Source organism: Chionomys nivalis, chromosome 14 (assembly GCF_950005125.1).
Source record: "Chionomys nivalis chromosome 14, mChiNiv1.1, whole genome shotgun sequence".
NCBI lineage: Eukaryota > Metazoa > Chordata > Mammalia > Rodentia > Cricetidae > Chionomys > Chionomys nivalis.
Window position 1 is genome coordinate 31,823,985 of NC_080099.1, and position 21,101 is coordinate 31,845,085.

General features: G+C 39.1%; 1 pseudogene; it reads left to right on the top strand.

Moving 5' to 3' along the window:
• The first annotated feature begins 19,469 nt into the window (after positions 1 to 19,469).
• Positions 19,470 to 19,882, top strand: LOC130886939 (60S ribosomal protein L28-like; annotated as a pseudogene).
• Positions 19,883 to 21,101: the final 1,219 nt, after the last annotated feature.

Here is a 21,101-nt window from a genome sequence, read left to right on the forward strand (position 1 = left end):
AAGGGAAGGGAAATATTCACACCCTACAAAACAAGTAAAATGAGTTGGGACAGAAAATAGAAACAGGTGGCCATGATGAGTGCCCACTCCTCTGACTGTAAAAGTAATACACTATCCCCTGTCTAATTGTAAACAGAAAGTATGCACAGGATGTATAGGAATCAATGGGTCCAATCACAAGATATTAAAGAAATGATCAATCTCAGTAAAGCTTTCCTCATTGCCTATCCAGGTGCCACCAGCAGAATTGTAAAAGGCCACTGGACAGGAAGGTGAGATGGTATTCTCTCTTGGAATCACTCCTGGGCTTGCATATTCTGTTTCACCTTTCCTTAATAAAGCTTAAAATCTCTGCTCACTCTTTGTTCACATTTCTCTTTTCTTCTTGGGGGATGGAAGCAAACTCAGGAAAACACTGGTTCCAAATGGCAGCTAGTTCCATGGATTAAGCTCATCCACATCGCTGTTTGCAGCAATCCTATCCAAGAGTTGTTACTGGGATCTCACCTGGCCTTTCCACTGCTCCTTGGTCTTGTGATCACTGTCAAAAGAATTCAGAGTGGATGATCATAGAACCTAGTGTTGAGATCTGACTATGCCCTGGCATACGTTATTCCACATTGTGCCAGTGATGTATACCTTCAAGCTGTGGCTTGCCCAGAAACAATCCATTGGTAAGCAGCTTTTGATTTCATTTTAACTATGGAGCATTGGCTCTGCACCTGAGTAGACACAGATTAATAAATTACTTATTTCTGAGGTCAGAAAGGGTGACACTTTATAAATTATCAAGGTGAGTTTGGACTGCCCAGACACATAGGGACTTTAAAATTGCATCAGAAAACATCAGACCTGAGAATTTACTAATGACATACAAGACTAAGGAAAGACTATAACTTCCCCATCTGGACCCCATGAAGAGCAGAAAAAGTTCCTACCTGATTGATTCCAAGGACTGACAGGCAAATTATTCTAAACTCTCTAGGGAACTGTGTCTCAGCTCAGTCCTTGCTGCTGATATAGCCTACTTGGACTGCAGTTTGCTCCTGCTCCTGTTCGTCTATCTGGACCGAGTATCCATTTGCCCATTGTTCATTTGTACAGACCAAGTTTTGTCTTTTCACTTCTGTAGCTGTACTCAACTCTGATCTTGTAGCCTACAACAGCAGCTGCTTCTCCCAAGGAGGGCTCTGGTTAGCTGGTTATTTTGAATTTCTATTAGTTTTCCTTCATTTCTGACTTTCGTAACCCCTTGAACTTCTGCAACCTCTTAATCCTCTGTAGCCAGTCTATTTAGACACTCTATATAAGTACACGTAAAGATATGGATTTACTGTGTGATTCTCACTTTGAACGTAGGTATTGGTAGATAGCCAGAGCTAACAAGGAAAGTGAAGTATCTGTCAAATTGCTGCGAGTGAAACCACTGGACGATGTCGATTTATTGTTAATCACTTTTCTGACATTGTAGAGACTCAACTTAGTTCATCTGTTTCTACTCTCACATGATGTAGAAGGCAGAGAGGTAGAGTTTATTACGGGGAAGTGTGGAACATCCTCAAGGTGAGAGTTGGTGCTGGCCAGAGGGACCATTATAGGGGAAGCCACTGATGAGGAGTCAGAGTAGAACACAGCTGGAGAGACCACTGTGGGCAGGTCATTTTAAAGCAGGTTTTAGCGTTTGCTAAAGTCTCTGGAACAAATAGCTTTCCTGCTGAGGCCCATTTGCGTTGGCTTTTCCGGAGAATAATAATAAAGCCTCCTCCTAGATAGTAATCTTGTGACCTCATGGGCACTTGAGAAGCTCAGAATGTCATGTTTCTACTCAGGGTCAGAGATACAACTCAGTTCCCATTCTTTTGACCATTATTCATGTAACAGAACACTTTTCAAAGAAGAAAGATGATAGGGTAAAAATGAATTCACAAGAATAGCCAGACTTTACCAGGAACGAATAGTTTTTCTTTGAAGGAAATCAACAAAAAGCCCAGTACCTCCACCTTCTTCCCTTTTGTCTAGTCTGTAGTCATTCTCACACATAATATCTCTATTTTAAAGGAGAACTAATTGTGATGTTTTCTTCCTCTTTTTACATGGCTTTCCAAGTCTAAAGAAAGGTAGTTGTCATGTGTCTCTTCCTTTACTAATCTCTATTTCTCACCGGCTTTTTTTTTTCTGTCTGTTAATAGGAGCAAATGTGTTGGGGCTTCTGCTGATTTGAATAGGAATGGCATCCATAATCTCATATATTTAAATGAGTGGTCTTTAGGGAGTTGTGCTACTTAACTCCTTGAGAGGGATTAGGCCCTGTTGGAGGAGGACTAGCACTAGGGATGGGCTTTGGGATTTCAGAAACCCATGCCAGGCCCAGTATCTGTCTCTTCCTGCTGCCTGGAGATCTCGATGTAGAAATCTCACCCTCTGCAGCAGCATGTCTGTCTGCATGTCACCATGCTCCCTGCCATGACAATAATGGACTAAACCTCTGAAACTGAAAGCAAGCCCTGATAAAATGCTTTCTTTTGTAAGAGTTACTGTGGCCATGGAGTCTCTTCACAGCAATAGAACAACGACTAAGGCAGAGCTGAAACTGACTTTCTTTCTTAAAGCATTACTTTATTTTTATGTATGTGTCTCTATGAGGATAGGCATTTGAATGTGGATACCCACACAGGCCAAAGGCATCAGATTCCCTGGAGCCAGAGTTACAAATGGCTGTAAACTGCCAGCTGTGGGTTCTGGGAATCAAGTTCCCAGTCCTCTGGAAGAACAGCAATTACTCTTAACCACTGAACCACTTCTCCAGTCCTGAAACTAGCTTTCAAGAAAAGATAAAACAAGCTTCTCCCTGAAGTCTCTTGGTGGAAGAACATGGCTGGGGACAATGAGCTATGTTAAGCATGGAGTACTCGACCCACAGTCCCATAATATATCTGAGATCTTTCCATTTTGGAAAATGCGCAACTGCCCTCATTTTCTCACTCCTTCTCTCACTGCTTCTTTTCCTCTTTCTCTGTATCTCCCATTCCTTAGCCCTCCCTTCCTTATACCTTCCTTCCTTTGAATTAATTAATTTGTTTCTGAGACATCTTTAACCTATTGTTCCAAGCTCGGACTTGAATAAAACTATCTTATCCAATTTCAGCCTTCAGTTCATTTGGTAGAGATACTGAGAAACAGAACCTCTAGAATCATACAATAACTCAAATCATACAGTTTCATTTCCTGGTTTTAGAGACTGCTGATTACAAGGGAGGAACCCATTCTCACTGACCATCTAATCATCTACTATTTAATGAGCTACCTAGCAAAACTCATTGTATCTGTCTCACCTTGAGGAATTAGTTATGTAGAAAAAAGGCACTAGAGAAAGATTTCAGAAAGACATACATTGTCCATACTTCTGTGCTGTATGTAAAAATTAAAAATGAAGCAAAGTGGGACTCTGATAGTTTACAGGAGCATCATACAGTCGACATGCAGCCTCTTAAAGGAATAAAGTACTTTTTGTCTCTAGTAGAGACAAGGGCCCTCTACAGGAAAATACAAGGGCAATAAACAACATCTCTTACTCTCTAACAACCAGACCCTGATTGCTTGGAGCCTGACCCAATAATCCACAATGCCTCCTGTAAGCAATGGGGGTCTAATTCCTTTTTTTTGCATTTTCGAGACAGGGTTTCTCTGTAGTTTTTGGTGCCTGTCCTGGAACTAGCTCTTGTAGACCAGGCTGGCCTTGAACTCACAGAGATCCTCCTGCCTCTGCCTCCCGAGTGCTGGAATTAAAGGAATGTGCCACCACTACCCTGCAGGGGTCTCAGGATGGAAAAACTGTGTTGTGCAATGCATTGTCTGGTGGGGTAATAAGATGCCCACCTCCATCTACTCAGATACGGATACAGGAAGTGTGAGATATCATTGAGTTTGTTAGGAAACTCACCTCCTACTTCCTGTGATCTAAGCTCTTAGGTTAGACTCCTGCAAATTTCTTCAGCTCTCAAAGCTCTAGTCTTGTGAATTTTAAGTTTCAGGGAGAAGATATTATAACTCCATGGGTGGGAGCTTTAGTTAGAGAAAGAGAGGATAGAGCTGGTGCCATAGAGTGGGGCTGGGTCACCAGGAACCAGATATCATAGAGATGCTAGTCTGGGGGCTTTAACAAGAACTTATGTCAAAAATGTATGCAGCATCAGGGGAGAGATGAGCAGGTCCATCCACTTGGCCCTACCGGGATTATCTCAGGTGCCTCTTTTTAGTTTCAGTCACATCTTCACATATAGATTAAAGGTAATAATATGTATAATAATAATATATAACAATAATATAGATTAAAGAAGTAATAAAGAGAACTCTCCTGTTATTCCTGGCACCAGCAAGGGCATTCTCTGAACTGCTACTTTGGGTTCCTTTCCCTACCTATTTGGTTTCAATTCCCTGTTCTCATCAATACAACCTTACACAAATGATCCGGGTAACAAGGACAGGCAATTTCTTTGAACTGATGCAAAAGTACTCTGGCCTTTTCACATCAGAAAGGGTCTTCTTTCTCTGAGAATTTTCTCACTGTTTTTCTGTCTCTTTTAAAGAATACATTTTTTAAAAAGCATCTTTATTTCATGTGTGTGTGTTTGCCTGTACCTTTGTGTATGTATCTCCACCATGAATGATTCACCGGGATCAGGATAAGCATCAGATCCACTGACAGTAGAGTTACAGTGAACTGCCATCAGTGAGTGCTGGGAATTGAACCCAGGTCACCTGCAAGAGTAGAAACTGCTGATCCATCTGTCCAGCTCCTCTTTAATGGAGTATATTCTTTATTAGAACTTTCAAGTCAATTCTTGTCTGGTAAATATTTTGACTCCTGCATTTTGGGCTAATTAGCAGCACAACACAACAGGTCTTTTTGTGTTAATAAGTGGAAATAGCCATAAAAGCCCTCAATGGGAAAAAAAAAAGTAGAATGTGTTCCCATTTCTGGAGAGAACAAAGGGGTCGATATCTAAAAGTGTAAAAGACGTAGGGGAAATAGCTGAATAAGGGTAGCAAAATATCCCAAGACACTGGGACAGGTCATGGTAGTTTCTAATTCTCACATCTGAATGGATTGTGAGTGGAACATACGTATTTACTTTGTATATTCTAACTTAGAACATAGGATGATCAAGAACGATCTTACTAATCTCCTTTATCAGTATCTTTTAAGACTATAAAAAGTCACTCTAAGAGAATTTTCTCAGAGGTGGAAGGGAGGTAGCCTTCAAGCAGAAGCAAGATACTATAGTCCTCTGGAGAGAAAGCAGAAGTGGTGGCACAAGAGGAGAAGTCCTAAAGCTTGAGGGATGAACTGAGATGGTGATGTGCACTAGGAAACATTGACAAATAATTAGGGAGAACAAATGAACCAACTCAAAGAGGCAGGCCTACTGCAAATGATGAGAGTTGTAATAATTAGAATCTAAGGCTAGTGTATGCTCGCAGGTATTATAATCATTTTGATGGAAAACTACATTTAAAAATGTTATTCATATTTCATCACTACACAGTAGCAAAAATCTTTTCCATTAACTTTATTATTAACTTGCTCCCCTTAGACATGACTTGTAATACAGTGAAGAAAATATAGATTTTACTTATACCTACTGTTTTTCTGGGCTAAAAATAATACAAATTTTAGTTCAGGAATGTTTATAATAGCTCCTTGCTGCCTTTGAGCATGAATAAATTTTCTGTTGAAAACTATGCAATGAATTTTAATAAATGAGAGTTGTGTGGTTCATTTAATTATAAGCCCAAAGCAAAACTGTGGATGTATCTTGGTGATATAGAAATTGGTGTTATTAAACTTTTCACTCACCGAATTGATGATATTCGCTCAAGCATACCTATTGGAAAGAGCACTAAAATAAATGAGATATGCAGACATTTTGAGATGTGCAGGGTGGTTTCAAACTGTTCCTGTTTGTTACCCATTAAATATTTTTATAACTACAAAGTTATAACTTCCTCTTTTACCCAGTTGATTTTAAAACATCCAACTTTCCCCCTTTTCCTTCTCCACAGTGGAATTTTACTGATTGCCTTTGATAAGTGCCAATAAGGCACATGTTACTCACAGTCTGAGGCTTCCATCCATAGACCCTTTCTTGTGTTTGTAACATAACACAGAAAATAGCCACCAGAGTGAGTGTGATATAAAGTATGTTATAGACATGTTCTGTTTCTACTGCTTTCTGTAACAGAAAAAATATTTACTCAAGATAAAACCAAACACAAGGATTGCTGTAAGTTCATTAGTATATAATTCATAATTAGTCAAGTTTATGGCTCTGACATTTTTCTAGATCATTAACTCTGATTTCTGGATATCGCTTTGAAATGTCCGTGACTTCCACTTTCTAATGTGGCTATTTCAGTAAATGCTGTTTGTCTGGGTCCTTTTGTGCTACTATGAAGATTATCACAGGATGAATGACAATGAGAAACATGTCCATGCTGTAGTCTGAAGGTTCAGTATCAAGTGACAGCATCTGGCCCCAGCCTTCTTCCTGCATCAGAAGGACAGAGGTAGAACAAGAACTCTTTGATGGTGGACCTCAGTTGTCCACTGGATGAGGTCTGGAATCACCTAGGAGATACACTTTAGTAATCGCTGCCAGGGATTATGCAGGATTGCACACAAAGGAGACAGTGGGCTGAATACGAGCATTTCTTCACCACCCTCTGCTTCCTGACTGTAAGCTTAGGGTGATCAGCTGCCTCAAGCAACTCTCAATTTGATTTCCTGTCTTCCTGTGAGAAAAATCACCTTTCTTCCTTTGAGACTTTTTAGTCAGAGCATTGTATTCAGCAACAAGAAAAGTAGCTAATACAGCCAGCAACATGAGGAGAATTTGCCTAATCATAGTGCTATTAATTCATTCATAAGAATCAGAACTCAGTGACTAAAAAGTTCTACAAAGGCCCGCTGGCTAATGTGACAAAAATGACAATGACATTTCAGCAATAATTTAGGAGGAAGCAAATGTTAAAATCAATTTTACTATGCCCCTAGATCTTGGCTTCATGTCCCATTCATTTTCTCTTAATAGATCACAGTGTCTTAATTCATTTTAGCATAGAATCTCATCTAAAGTATGGGTGAGACTCAACACAGGTTCATCCTGAGTCAAACTGCCCTCTGGCTATAAGCCTGTAAAATTCAAATAGCTCATCCTCCACAAAACAGTGTGGTAGTGGTGGTAGTTTTAATTTTTGTTGCTTTGATTAAAAAAAAAAAAGCTCTCATAAAAGCAGTTTAGGGAAGACAGGGCACAATTCCAGGTTACAGTACATTCTGGAACTTGAAATAGCTATTTACATTCACAAGCAAGAGCAGAGAAAGAATGGATGCATGCATGCTGGCCTTGGCTTATAGTTTTTACTTTTATACAGTCTAGGAGCCAACCCCAAGGAATGATGCTGCCCACAATGGGCTGGCTTTTTCCATGTCAATTAATATAACCAAGACAATTTCGCAGAGACATGCCTACAGGCCTACCCCAATGGTGATAATTCCTTATTGAGACTCTCTTCCCAGGTTTAGAGTGTATCAAAATGACAAAATTAACTAACACTAAAAGAATAAGGCAGAGTATATACATGTCTGCTTATGGGAACCTTCAGTTAAGCACATGGAAAGAATTGAATTAGCCAGATGTCACATTGACACAGAAAATCTGAACTGAATATCAAGTAGAAAAACATGAATGATGAAGCAAAATGGTCACATAGAGTTGTATTTTCTAAAAGAGTCTTAATACATGGGTGTGAAAGCACGTTGCTCTGGTCACCTGACTTTTACACCCTTGTGCTATCTCTTGCCTGGAGGGTGAGCTGGACTGGACTCACAGACAGAAGTTGGGAGACATTGTGGAAAGTCATGAAGAAAAACAGAGTTAAAGGATCTCTGGCTTCCATTTTGAGTTTAGCTCCTTCTTGGATCATCTACTGTGAAGAGAAAACCAGTGGCTGTGTTGTGAGGCTGACCCCTGGAGAGGAACAGGTGAGTGAGCTTGGGTTCAGGTCTTCAAAGGCTTGCCACCTGCCACATAACCCCCTTTACAGGTGTTCTTCTCTCAACCAGTCTAATGAGAAGACAGCTCAGATGGCAGTTTGGCCTCACTTCCAACGCTGCCTGAACCAGAACCACCAAGTCAGGCAACATCTTCAGTGTTCATCCACAGGAGCTTGGATAAAATGTTATTTTCCCTGCCAATCTAATTACATAGTGATATATTTCTAATATATTTATATCAATATATTTTTGTGATTAAAAATTTCAAATGCTTTGTCACTAAAGACAACATGAACTAGAGCAACTGCTATGTAGCATTTGAATTTATATTGCATACTGTTATCATCTTGGAAAGAAATGATGTAATACGTTTGAAAAGGGTAGAAGAGTCATTTTATAACAATCAAATTCTAAATTTTATAAAGTACTTACATTCAAAATAAGAAACTGAACAATTTTGATGTAAAAATACTAAAAGACAAAGTAAATCTGTTTACTTTAGAAGTATGTTCTATATTTTTGATCTCTATTGTCATCTCCCTAATTAAAACTAATTTTGAGTAGCTATTTAGAGAACAAAATTTCATGTGCCTTAGTGTATCAATGTACCTTTGGTATATAAATAGTAAATAAGAATTGCTTGGTCCCTATAACTTGCTTCAGTAGATTCGTACCTATTATTTCTAAAGAAATATATCACATAGGGATATATTTCTAAGTATATTCTACTTAGGTTTCATTTACAAATAAATGAGCATTTTATACTGGTTCCCTCTGTTCCCAAACAAAGCAGAGGAGATAAAAGCACTCCTAATGCTTGTGTTTGTCAGTATGCACAGTCATGAGAAGTGATTATGATCCCCATGGGGGACCTTCCAGCATATTTCACAGTAAAATTCCTATTGTATTCTTATTCATATCAGGGCACTACCTACTCTCTTTATGAAAAAATACACCCATGTTTAAACTTCTATCAGTAATATGAAGAAGTTTTACTTAAAATGAGACAAATAGTGACATGCGTATGCTTTCCATAGTCCACCAATTTCCAGAAATCGATTAATCTAAGACTTGGATCATAAGGAATGATGATTTTGATGGTTTATCTGGGCAAAGTAGCCCACCCTCATTGTAGCTCTTTTTTTTTTTTTTGTCAGTTTTGTTTTGTACACTGTTGTGTCTGTTACTAAAGCTAATATCTATTTTGATTTTAGAAATGGAGAAATTTAAGTGTCTATAAATGATGGGGCAATGAAGTAAAGGATAGAGCAAACCAGTGTGCTTGGTTTTCTGGTTAAAGGCCGCCATCAATTGTAGGTCATGCAAGTTTAGTAGCTAGTACTCGAACAACTGCCTGAGAGTCTCGAGAAACTGTCTGAAGCATTACTTCTGCCCGTGACTCTCATATATAGTGGCGTTTGTTACCAGTAATACATCAACAGCTGTATCATTGCCTTTTCTTTCTTTTCTTTGGTTTCACAGCATGTTTCTGTGCACTCAGAATATTTTCTTACCATCAGTTCAGGGCTATTATGATTTTTAGTTTGCAGTAAAGCATTGAAATGTCAGGCTTAATGAGCAAAGGGAAGCATTGTGTAGAGTGAGCCTTTCACTCTGGCTTCCTAAGCAGGCTAATCAGGCTTGCAGTCACACTAGAGGCTGCTTCTCTTCTCTTGCTCTTGAGGGTAATGAAAGTCTCTGGAACTCATTTTTAATCTTCCTTTTTCCTAGCACACTGAATGACCTGGGAAAAGTTACAGGGAATGACCTTGATAAAAAACAACTAAATAAATGACTGTATATCTTTATATAACAGGAAAGTATATATAATCGTTACAATGACCCAACTTCATTTTTCAGAGCTATTAGCTGCTTTCTTCCCCAGCCATTCTAGTGGGTAGTATACATTTGTACTGAAACAGAATGGTAAGAACAGTGAGGTGCCAAAGTCATGGAATGAGAGACATGGGTAGGCAGAACTTTGGCACTGTTTCAAAATAGTACATAAAATCTGTCATATTTTGTCATTTTACTAGGTTGTAATTGGCCTGTGTGTATGGGGTCCTAGAGGTGAAAGATGAGTCACCTGATTTCTAAACGGGTTTCTAATGCTTTAGTACCTTCAGTTAAAGGTTCATATAAGGTTCGCTGACCTTATATGGCAGCGTGTTGCTTCTGAACTCCTGTAGTATTATATAGCATTAGGAGGGAAGCACAGAGTTCTTCCGATTAATTCTTCTAAGATAGGGAAGGCTACAATCAAGAGTTCAAGTTGCCAGAAATCCCCTGAGACCAACAGAACCGTCTTCTGTGATTGGGCACTTCATGTCTATAAAATTCAAGCGAGAGATTAGGTATTTGTTGTTCCCTGAGTACTCTTTTCAGAGAGCTGCACAGAAACTTGGGCAAGATAAGCTGATTTTCTTGACTAAACCTGTCTAGAGACATAGCTTTCTGGATGCTTTTTTTTTGAGTGTTTCTAACCAGAAAGAAGAAAGAAGTAAGAGGAATTAACAATTAAATCTTTAAGTAGAAAGAAACTGAAACAATTTACGGACTTATTTTTACATCAGGATCTACCTAGATAATATTTTTTTCTATAATTAATATAATCATTGAAGATCATGGTGAGCAGCTTGGTACTCTCAGGGCATTGGGCCCTCTTTTGATAAAAAGTATATATGTTTATTTACAATCAATAATACAAAACAAATAAATGTCATCTGACATCTGCTTATACTGTACTGCACAGGGCATGGTAAAACCTAATTTGTGTTTAACTGACCCTGCAAATGGAGGACCATTGGATGTAGAAGTCTGATTGCATATTGTTTTTTGTAGATAGTAGAAGTAGTTTTCTTAAAAAATTTGTAAATATATCCTTTAGGGTAACTCTTGGTGCTTTCCCAGAACATAGTACCAGTAATGTTTTACAGAAATCTCACAATAACCTTTAGAGAGGTAATGTTTTCTGCATATATTTCAGAAAGAAACCAAGCAGAAGACCAGCATGACAACCTAGTCATTGCGCTGTATTGTGATGATCCAGGAAAACATCAACATCCTTTGGAGATGTCTATGGTCTGCTCTGTTCCTCACTTTTCATTTGAGAGTTATGGAAACCAAAAGCATTAAAGAACTAACAAAAGAAGAGAAAAATTTAAGGATGACATTCAGCGATGATAAAACTTTTAAAAATATGCATGAAAATGGATCATCATAATTGGGGAAAATGGTGCTCTATCTCGGACGATGGTAATGATAAAGTCATGAATTTGCTCCTAAAAGGGAAGACTGCTTAAAATTATCTAAAGAGGCTGGGTGGTGGTGGCGCACACCTTTAATCCCAGCACTCGGGAAGCAAAGGCAGCGGATCTCTGTGAGTTCGAGAACAGCCTGGTCTACAGAGCTAGTTCCAGGACAGGCTCCAAAGCCACAGAGAAACCCTGTCTCGAAAAACCAAAAAAAAAAAAAAAAAAAAAAAAAAAAAAAAAAAAAATTATCTAAAGAGGGTGGTCAGTCTTGGAAATAAAGTTCTCAATATTTTTGTTTGTGGACTAATAACTTTTTTTCTGTGGATATTGATCATATCATTTAGTACTTGCTTCCTCTGTTTCTTGTCTTCTAAACCTTGATAACAGTTTATACTTTTCTTAAAGATTTATTTTTAGGTTTAATTGAGTGTTTGTATTTGTATATGTGTATGTCACTGTGGTAGGCAGAAGCAGGGATCCCCTTGAAGCTGGAGTTACAGGCAGTTGTGAACTTCCTGATATGGGTGGTGGGAACCAAGTTCAGGTCCTTTGCAAGAGCAGCAAACACTCTTACGTGCTGAGTCATTGCTCCAGCCTCAACAATATCTTCCTGAGACAAGAGAAATCTCTCTGTATAAATGGAAAAATTAACACTGCCATGAAGGTCTTGTGAAAGAGAAGCTAGTAACAATTGGGCTCTCTCTTTATGATGATTTTTGTGTGATTTCCTTATGCAGCCAGTCTTTAATTTTTAAAAATTCCTGGAAACTGGAGTTACAAATGATTGTGAGCCACCAGCCATGTGGCAGTTGGGAACTGAACCCAGGTCCTTTTCAGGAGCAACAGTCCTGCTGAGCCATCTCTCTGGCTCCATTAGCTACTCCATAAATGCCTATGCCAAGGAATTTTAGACAACTTCCCAGAAAACACAGGATGTACTTAATATTTTGCAAGAGACTCAACCTCCTAGTCTCTGTCTGGTACTCTGGCATGCATGTTTCATGGAGCTTGTGAATCCCAGGGAGCAGAGAAGAGTTTCTAAATTTTCCTGTTATTTTCTGTTAATGGTCCATTGAGAAGTATACCACGCCTGTCTTCTCTTAATTGCAACTTGGTTAAGTTAAATAAGCATACCACAGGCCATGAGAGGAACATAAATCACATTGTCATAAGTGATTCATAATCATAAATCAGTTTGACAAAAGTTGAATTTTTAAAACATCTCAGTGTCTGAGACTGTGAATCTTTGAAATGGTTTAAGTAGAAATATTTGGATACTGGGCGTCATTTGGAGAAAATTTTTCAGCTTGAGTGGCATGTCAAAAATTCACCTGAATCTTTAGGAACACTAAGTACTGTTCACCAGTCTAGTTGATGGCGTGGACTTGGGAGAGCAGGGCCTACAAATGAGGTGGACTAAAGTCATGCAATAGCCAACTTTATTCAGAGCATTGGACAACTTCCTGTCTGAGAGTTAAGAAGACTTACTTGAATCAAAATATGTCTTTCCTTGCTCTCATCTCTGTTCTTCCTCATCTCGACTATGCCATTCCCTCAGGTTCTTCGCTTCTTCCTCTCTCTTCCCCTTCTACCCTCGTTTCTCCCCAAACCTCCATGCCCCCAATTTTGTCAGTTGATTTCCATCTATTTTCCCTTTCCATGTGGATCTATGTATGTTTTTCATAGGGTTGTCCTTGTTACTTTGTTAATCTAGGATCATGAACTATAGGTTCAATATCTTTTGCTTTACAGCTAGTGTTCATTTATGAGTGAGCTCATACCATGATTATCTTTCTGGGTCTAGATTACCTCACTCAGGATGTTTTTTTCTAGTTCCATCCATTTGCATGCAAACTTCAAGATGTCATTTTTTTTTCTTCTGAGTAGTACTCCATAGTGTAAATGTGCCACATTTTTTTTTTTTATCCATTCTTCGGTTGAGGGGCATCTATGCTGTCATTATGGAGCTAGCAAGAAACCTGGCACTAGATAAATTCCCAGGAATCCACAAGGATGACCCCAGCTAAGATCCTAAGCAATAGAGGAGAGGACGCCCGAATTGGCCTTGCTCTGTAACCAAATTGATGACTATCTTAAATGTCACCATAGAACCTTTATCCAGTACCTCTGGAAACAAAGGCAGAGACCCACAGTGGAGCACCAGGATGAGTTCCCAAAGTCTAGTTGTAGAGTGGTTGGAGTAAGAATATGAGCAAAGAGGTCAAGATCATTATGGGTACACCCACTGACAGCTTACCTGAGCTAATGGGAGCTCCCCAACTCCACCCAGACAGGGAAGGACCATTGTAGGACCAAGTTAGACCCTCTGAATGTGGTCAACAGTTGCATGGCTGGAGCAGACTGTGGGGCCACTGACAATGGCACCAGGATTTATCCCTACTGCTTGTACTGGGTTTTTGGGAACCCATTCTCTTTGGATGGATATCTTGCTCAGCCTAGATATAGTAGGGAGGGCCTTGGACCTTCCTCAAAGCAATGTGCCTCACCCTATCTGAGGAGTGGATAGGGTTGTGTGTGGGGGGGGTAGTTGGAGAAGATGGGAGGAAGAGAGGGAATGGGAACCGGGACTGGTATGTAAAATGATGAAAAAAGACAGTTTCTTTTCTTTTTAAAAAAAGAAAAATAAAGAAGAGCCACCTGAGTGAAGTTCTCATGAGTTCAAGCTGTACATAATCACAATGACAAGTCAAACTTGTTTTCCACAGAGGCACATGAATAGCAACAGCTGAAGCAAACTCAGTCCTCTCCACTACACCTGGGAGGAGCATAAAAACACATTCCAAGAACAAGTCCATGTTTTTGAAGAAATTGAGGTCACAAGACTCTTGTTAACTTGGAGTTTTTCATATCCACTCAGAATTTTCATAGGACTCAATTTTTGGACTGTGATCTGACAAAATACCATGGAAATAAATGCCTCCATACATTTTTCCTTTATAAAAATTGCTCCTGACAGCTGTTGAAATAAGTTACTTTCACATTCTCTCATAAAGCATTTAGTATACTAGACAGATGTTATTAATGAAAAATCTATTCAATTAATTTTAAATGTTTGTAGTGATCTTATGGGTTCTTATTTGTCAGTGTCCTCATGTTTTTTCTTAATATCACATTTTACCCAGACATATATTATTTTTCTAGGCTTCTTGTTTTCAACTTGGCTACATTTGGAATTAGCTAAAACCAAATGGCTGGGTACACCTGTAAGGGATCTTTTTTTTCCCCCTTAATTATATCATTTGAAGTAGAAAAAAAAACATTTTTAATCTAGATCTTTGGAACTGGAAAGATATACATTTTACTTGGACCTTCTGAAGGGCCTGGATGAAGGGAGATCTCTTTCTTTGCCTGTTTGCCTTCACTCTTGCTGGCAACTTCAGTTCTTTACTGAGTCTCCTACTTCAGGATTCTGGTGTATATTAAAGACCATCTGACACCTCTAGCCTCATGGACGGAAGAACTACTTGATTCTGGATATTTCCCTTGATATATAGCCATTGTTGGACAAGTTGGACCACAGTCTGTAAGTCACACTAATAAATAATAAATTCTATTTTCTCTCTGCATGTACACACACACACACACATTTATACTATCAGTTCTGTTTTCAAGAGAATCCTGATTAAGACACTTTTCATATGTAAGATTTTAATGTCTCAAATCTTCCTACACATTCTGAATAAGTCACTTTAGCAATAGAGTTTTCTGGCAGCTAAAAGAATGTGTCTATATTAGGAGATATCATTTCACACTGTCAGGGAAATACACTTCCGAGAATGCTGTCCTTCGATAAATGATTAAATGCTGTTTTAATACTGATGGTTTTAAAAAAAGCCTTTATGCCATTTTCTAGAAGCTCATGTTAAGTCCTTGTGCTATGCTAATATATGTATGCGTTCAGTAATTTAACATCATTCTTATTAGTAAGCTGGAGAAATCTACTCTTACTCTCTTGTTATATGGTATATAATTTGATGAACTCAGAGAACACAGTAGTAGCAATCTTTGCAAAATGATCTTCATTTCTTCAAAAGAGCCGATACAATGAAGGTGCAGGTAATGAGTGTTCTTGGGGAGAACATATTTTTTATACATTTCTCTAAGTCCTCTTACTCTGAAGATGTTTTGACTTCCAGTGCAAATACACTTTCAAGACTTGCCTATGGCCTAGCAGGATGCAGATGGTATTGCCTTTTCCCCCTTGGTCTGAATTGTATTGTGACCTGACCACTGTTGCATGTCGTTCCCATCACTATTCTTCTTTTCTCAGAAGGCTTTGCTGTCTTGGGATGTCTCACTTATACTTCCTGTCTGTTCGGATTATGCCCAGAATTAAGGTTCAGCTCAGACTTTTGGAGACACATTCCTATAGTTGTATAGCAAATTGAGCTGCCAAAGGTAACCACACATTGAACTGACAAAGACCATCTCACAGAAGACTTGACTGCCAGCTTGTACAGTCTCTGCCCTGATAGCCCTTACCTCCCAAGTCCTCCTAACTTTGTACCACCTATTCTTCTGCCTTCTTTGTTGCTTGGATTATTAGTAAAGCGTCATGTCATAGAGAGAGTAGGTTCAGAAAGTCAAGTGAATTTGATTTTCACTTTGTGAATGCTGCTTACCAGCTGTATAATATTGGGAAAAATTAGTTAACTTCTTTGGCTTCATCAATTAGGCAAATGAGTATTTATGTTTCAGGATAGTTGAGAAGGCATAAGAAAATATATTGATATCACAGTATCTTGATGTTTAGAGTATGTAGAATTGTTTATTATCCCATTCTTTATGGTAGAAATATTTTTAAGCAAAATACGATCCATTAGGGATACAGGAGGTTATTTTAGTGAGGTTTTCTACCATTAAGAACAAAAAGAATAAAATAGGAGAGAAAGTGTCAGATATTTTCATATCAGGTTTATATATGAAGTAAAGGAAAGCCTGGGTGAATCTATAAGGAGTAGATGAAATCCTGAGTGAATGTGTATCAGTGCCTCAGAGTCACGGGAACTGGTAAAACCTTCCCTTTGTCAGGGTCAGAGAAAAGCCTTTGTCTTGTCTGTGAGCAAATGTTGGAAGGATACACAGAAAGTACAGACCCCAGCTTCTGACCCCTCGGTGTCTACATCTTGAAACTGCTCCACGATGGAGAGAAGCTAGCATCTTCTCCCTAGGCCAAATGCACCAAGTTTCTCTGCTGTTGTGTAGCTGCTCCACCTTCATCAGTGGGCATGGCCCACTGGCTCCCAGCTTTTCTGCATGTGGGTCTGTCCTCCGTCCTTTCATACCCTTGTTACCCAGTCATGTTTCCAAGACTAATCCACACTGGGTGCAAAAAGTTTATCAAATGCTTGCTTTAAGTTATTTTTTAAAAATATTTTCTTTAAAGTTTTATGCATGTTGTTTGGGTGTACAAATTAGTGTGTGTACATGTGTTGTGTGAGCATGTGTATGAGTGAACATGCATGTGTGGAGTTCTGAGGTTGATGGGAGATGTGATTCTTGATTGCTCTCCTCCTTGGAGCTCACTAATTTGGTAAGCCTGACTGGCCATTGCATGCCAGAGACCCTCAAGTCTCCGCCTTCCCAGCCTTAGGATTATAGGCATTCCACAGTGCTGGACACTTGTTACCAGTGCCTCATCCTCGAAAGAAACATATTCTGCATTTAAGACAATTCCAACCCTTGGCACACAAAAGGTGGACAGAAATGATCTGTACCAGGCTTTTCAGCCCAAGGAGGTGGAATGTGCTTTTCTGGAGATGTATGGAATTATGTTCTCTTGTATTTTCATTTCCACTTCCTTGTCTTTGTTCTTCCTTGTGAGCTATTGAACAAAATCTATGCCTTGAAAACATAAGCTGATTGACTGTATAGTATCTTACATGCAATTGTCTCTATGAAAGCTCAGGGCAAGAGGCATACTGGGTTATTGAAATTTCTCATTGTTACCATGGACTCCCAGTCTCCCTGCTGAAAATTTATATTTTGTAGTCCAAGTATTGTTTTATGAACTGAGCTCCTCATTTATAGTGGGGATCAAACTGAGATTCTTTATGTAACAAGTTCCTTATAGACTGAGCTGTTTCCCTTTATCTGTGGTTAAATACTTTACATCTTCTTTGAACTCATGACAACAGAAAGCCCCGTTTCTATCCTGCAAAAGTGAAAACTTCACTAGCTTGCGGTCATGGGATTTTGTGGGATGCTTAAAAAGAAGAGAAACCAAACCCTTGGTATCCTTTGCCAGAGGGTAATGAGCCTATAAAAAGAACTCAGAGGGGAGTAAATATGATCAAAGGATACTGTGTGCATATATGGAATTGTCAAAATTAAACTCCATTCTTTGTGCAATTAATATACTATAATTAAAAAATAGTTTAAGGACCATCTGCCTTTGAGTTTTAATGCAGTAGTGCCTGGTGATTGCTAGGAATGAAAAATTTAGGAGTCAGGGACTGAGAGAATTTCAGCTAGATTCCTGGGAGAAAAGAGAAATGTGATGGAATGAACACGATTCAGAACCACTTTTACCTGTCAGGAGAGGTGACAATATATCCAATTTACAATATGAACTGTGGAGGCTTAAGGTCTTTATTGTCATCTCTGCAGTCTGCAAGAGAAAAAGCCTATGAATAGAGAACTTCCTTCCTCTTACTGTGAGACTGCAGGTAGTAAAAATATATCATAATCAATATAGGCGCCAGCAGGTCTACCATATGGATCTAATTTAGGAAAATTGTTCATCAGGTAGGTAAAGACGTTCCTTATTGGCCAGACAGTGGATGAGTGACTTCCTCTTGGCCCCCGTAAACCAATCAGTGTTCTAGGAACGGGGGTGGAGGAGGAGACAGAAAAAAGGGAAGCAAGAAAGGTAATGGTTTTATTCATAAAATCCAGTTAAATAATAAATTCCAAGCAAACTTAAATATTAGCAGCACCTTATAACACAATCTCATTTATCAAACTCTCCAGCCCTAATTGTCTATCTTAAAAGCGACAATTATATGATTATATTTACACGCATCTTTTTATATGTGTTTTTTCCTCCCAAGCTCAGATGCAATCAATTCCAGTAAGGTGTTCACTTTTTCCCATACATAGTTATTTTCAAAAATTCCAGAGCTTTAAATGCTGATGGGGTTTAAAATTCTCAGGATGGATTGATTAATATTAAGTAGTATTGTATGTTAGTGTTGTGTGCCAATGATTTGAACCAATAGCAGTAACAATACCACCAGGAGTTGGCTCGAGTTACGTACAGGAACATGGATGAGTGGTTATGTAGAGGAGTACAGGCAACTCAAAATCAGCCTCTGAAAGCCCACACCAGAGTGGGTAAAGACGCGTGAAAACTGGGACTCTGGAGCTTTCTGTATCATTTGTTGACAGTTGCGTTCCAGGAAGCAAGGCAAACTGGCCAGATCCAGGGGCAGGTGAAGCCTGCAAAGACCATCCTCTAGTGACTGACTAATGCCAGGACCCTTCCTGTTAAAAGTTCCACAGCATTCAAGAAAATGCTGCGAACTGGGAATGAACTATTCCAACAGGAGGCTGGGGTGGGGACCATGTCACAAACCATGATGGTACAGAGTGAGCTTGACAGTATCTACAGCTGTAACTTTTAAATATTCTTTTCTTCTCCACAATCCCCACCCCTATAATAATTTAAAAAATTCTCTGGATAGAAGATAAATTGGAAAGTTCTTTACATACAGGCTGCATTCATAGAATTTCCATATAAATTTTCCCTTAAATCACGCGTTTATTCCATGTAAATTTTGAGGTGGAGACACAATTTTTTAAATTCTTATGTAATTAAAACAAGAAACAGCTAAATTCCACCCCCCCTTTTAGTTTTTACTTTGATGACCACACTTCACTGTATGGTATGTATCAAGATTGATTCCCTTGACAAATAGATGATATATTTATCATCTAAAATATTTTGAATATATGTATACATTGCAGACTGGCTAAATTTTAGAAATTGACATGGGTTCATAAATGTCTCTTTTTTATTTTCAGAAAGTCAACTAGTTCTTAAACTAAGAAAAATATATTTATTATAAGGTTAACAATAAAAGATATTTAAATAGCTCTTTCCGTCTCCGTCTGCCATAAGGGAGGAGGCAGCCGCCATGTCTGCGCATCTGCAATGGATGGTCATTTGGAACTGCTCCAGTTTCCTGATCAAGAGGAATAAGCAGACGTACAGCGCGGAACCCAATAATCTGAAAGCCCGCAACTCCTTCCGCTACAACGGGCTGATTCACCGCAAGACAGCGGGAGTGCAGCCCGCGGCCGACGGCAATGGATCATGGTGGTCATGAACCGCAGATCTGGTCAGTGCAAACCAGCTACTTCTTACTTAAGGACCGCCATCAACAAGAATGCACGGGCCACCCTGAGCAGCATCCGGCACAGGATCCGAAAGAACAAGTACTACCCCGATCTGCGCATGGCGGCCATCCGCAGGGCCAGTGCGATCCTATGAAGCCAGACGCCTGTGGTGGTGAAGAGGAAACAGACCCGTCCCACCAAGAGCTCCTGAGCCCTACACCCCAGAAGCAATAGTCTACTGACTTTTTTCAACCGTCAAAAAAAAAAAAAAAAAAGATATTTAAATAATCCTACCATCTGAACAGAAACAATTTCCCCAGTAAATTTGTTCTTTTCTGTTGCATTCAGAGAAAAAGAGTGAGCCTTTGCTTTTGTCCTGACAGTTGTAATGAATTTCTCAAGTAACTCAAGAACAGTTGATTTCTTTTGGGGCAAAAGAAGTTTGGTTCTGAGAGAAATCTGTTAGCAAAGTCACCAAAGACCACACAAGTTTTGCTAGCCAGAGCTTTCTGCCTTTGGCATTCAGGGCCACTGACCCAACTGCAGTACTGATGAAAACACAGATTTTGCTATCTCCTTCCATCTGAAAATTAGCATCTCTAATAAATGCCCAAGTAACACTCAGGCTCCCATCAGAAGACCACAGTTTAAGTCCTATCGTTATCAGCATCTGCTGATTACAATCCTTAAGTGACTTTAACGTGTCATAAGACAACATGGGGAACTTGAATTTTATTAAATAATTGTGATCTCTGGAAATGGTTTGATATGAACTGCTCTCACTCTCCCCATAACAATTTCCTTGTATTGAGAAGAATTAAAAAATAAAAACAAAAACTGTTGGCTGAATAATCATTAGTTTGTATTTTCAGAATTATAGTTGTTAGCACATGTTTCCTAAAATATTATTTAACATATTCGTTTATTCCAGGAATAGGCGAAATGCCCACGGCATGTCGATTTTCAGAGCTAGAAGACAGCATCAGTGCAGAGTTTCCACTGCAGCATTTACACATGCATTTCCATGATACTGCATCTGATACAGCTCTTTGCTTTAACAGCCATTTCAAGGAGATCATGAGGGTCATGATTCGAACATTCCCTTTGCATTTAATTTTGTTAGAATTCATCCATAGTGTGAAATACTATGACATCATTGTATTTATTGTTTTTCTGTTGCTGTGATAAGACACCAGGACCACAACAGTTTAAGGATGGAAGGATATTCTGAATTGTGCTTCTAGGAAGACAAAGTCTCTCATAGCGCGGAAGGCCATGGCGGTGGCTGGAGGAGGAAGCTGGCTGATTTCATTTCTCATCCACACATATGAAGCAGAAGGGTGATCAAGAAATTATGTGAGACTAAAATCCCTTCCCCTAGTGACAGACTTCCTATAGCAAGGTTCTACCTCCTAAAGTTTCTATAGCAT